Source organism: Mus caroli, unplaced genomic scaffold, assembly GCF_978045245.1.
Source record: "Mus caroli unplaced genomic scaffold, Mus_caroli_1 scaffold_4, whole genome shotgun sequence".
In the NCBI taxonomy this organism is placed as follows: Eukaryota; Metazoa; Chordata; class Mammalia; order Rodentia; family Muridae; genus Mus; species Mus caroli.
Window position 1 is genome coordinate 46,352,406 of NW_028227259.1, and position 2,361 is coordinate 46,354,766.

Here is a 2,361-nt window from a genome sequence, read left to right on the forward strand (position 1 = left end):
ATGGGGTTAAATAACCAAATATTGAATTCCATGAAACTGTGACTCCCAAATAAATAATTCCTGCCTTATACTATTTTTTACCAAGTATTTGATGGGGGAAAAAATGTTACCAATACAGTTCTCTTGTCTCATTCAAAGGTTGGTGATTCACATTTGCACAAGCTCAGGGCCTGGCCCCGAAGGAACCAGGGAAAAGACACCAGCTCTTATCTTGATTCTCTCTGTGCTCTGGCCTCTCAGAGACATCAATGTCATAGAGTCACCTTCCAACTTGTCAACAGTCACCAGCAAGCATGAACATGCAGAGGACAGTGATATGGGTGGGTTCCCCTAAGGAACAGGATGCTGACAGATCTCCTCTATTGGTGTCAGTGTACCCAACCTTTCCAAGCAGAAAGGAAAGGCTCAGCAAAACCTCTTTGCCAGAGTCTCTCTTCCCCTGCCAATATCTGGCATTTAAATGATATGAATATATCTTATTAATTAATAAATACCAAAAGACAATACATGAGCAAAAGATTGAAAGATACCGATGTGTATAATAGTATATATATATATGTGTGTATATACATATATATATGTATATATGTATATATGTATATATATGTGTATATATATACATATATATGTGTGTATGTGTGTATATATACATATATACATATACATATATATATATACTACCCTCCTTAGTTTATCTCTTTGGCAACAGTAGCTGTTATGAATCTCTTATGTTCCCTGCTAGGAATATGCAAACATATTTAAGAAAATACATTCACTGGGGAATGGTGGAGCATACCTTTAATCCTAACACTTAGAAGGCACAAACAGATGAATCTCTGAGTTTGAGGCCAGCCTGGTCTACTAGCAAGAGAAACCCTGTCTCAAAAGTGACCCCCTTTGAAAGTACCCCTGTGCCACTCCTTACAAAAGAAGACATTCACTGATTTTTAGACAAATGCGACCATTTTGTTGTACAAACCAGTTGAGTTTTTAGTTTTTCCCTTGGATTTGGTCTTATGGGAGCACATAGGCTGATTATATAACTTTTCACAAGGGCAAGACCTGGCTGGCTGGATGAGACTAACTTATGCTTCAGTAGTAAATGTTATTTATTTGAAGTTGTTTCCAGATTTCACTGTCACAAAAACTGTATAGCCAAGTATATATGGATGTTGCTTTTATGGCTGAGTTTATTTCTTTTCTTTCTATCTTTCTTCCTTCCTTCCTTCCTTCCTTCCTTTCTTTCTTTCTTTCTTTCTTTCTTTCTTTCTTTCTTTCTTTCTTTCTTTCTTTCTTTCTTTCATTCTTTTTCTGTCCTAAATTGTTCATTGGATATGAATTTTACAAATATCACGTGTATTAGCGGTAACGGTGGAGCTGGAGAGTATTGTGCCTTCTCCAGGCTGCACGGCGGGAACCACCAATAGTGTGGTGGAACTTGTGGCCCTTTCCAAGGCCACGCATCTATCTGTGTTTGTGGACTGGTTTGGCGATCCAATGGGTGTCAGGATTTCTTCTGATAGCTTTATGGAACGGACCAATGAGGATAACCTCAAAAAATTTATATGTGGAATCTTCACCAACCCAGTAGGAATTCAGGACTCTCAAAGCCCCACAATGGCGCCCAGCTCTCTCCTCAGCAACAGACTGAAGGCTGCGGGCAAATTTCAGCTGGTTAACACCATGGTGGACAGGCTTGCCTTAAGTTGCACCCTTAGAAACTGGGCGTTTGCGACCACCACGGCGGACACGAATCCTGTAAATGACATAGCCTTGCTTAGTCTTGTACCCCAGTCTTCGAGCTTTATCAGGCCGGGTGGGGCGGGGAGCCCTGTGCAGCGCAGAGGAGCTGGCAGTATTGCCAGCAGTGGACCCTCAGAAGAAAGTGCATCACGTCGGACTGCTTCTTCCTCCATAGCTCCTGGATGTATTTGTATGCACTCATCTTGGCTCACCTGATGGCTGCCACCAGAGGAAAGGCGGCTGAGTTTATTTCGAGATAGATATCTAGAAAAAGATTTTCTGGGACTTCCTCATTTAAGAGTTTAACTGACATGCAGGCCTAGAGCTGAAAGAAGTGGGCACACACCCTCCTCTCTAACCCTGAAGTAGTTCCAATTGATAAACACTTGAAAATGAAATATTAATTTTCTCCAATGAAAGCTTACGTGGGAAGCAAACTGCTCTTTAGGGTAGCCTCACGCCCAGCAGTAGATGGCCAACAGAAAATGAAGTCAATTACATCATTGGAGGTTCTTTGTCTCATAACGTTAAGTCAGGACTTCATTTTCCCCCCTATCTTACAAGTTCTTTGTATATACATTATGGCCTCTATTTTTGGGGTTTGATGGGATTCCTGTG

At 41.1% G+C, this 2,361-nt stretch overlaps 1 pseudogene; it reads right to left on the reverse strand.

The window, feature by feature from the left end:
• Nucleotides 1-1,350: 1,350 nt before the first annotated feature.
• Nucleotides 1,351-1,945, reverse strand: LOC147005138 (large ribosomal subunit protein eL15 pseudogene; annotated as a pseudogene).
• Between the last annotated feature and the right edge of the window lie 416 nt (nucleotides 1,946-2,361).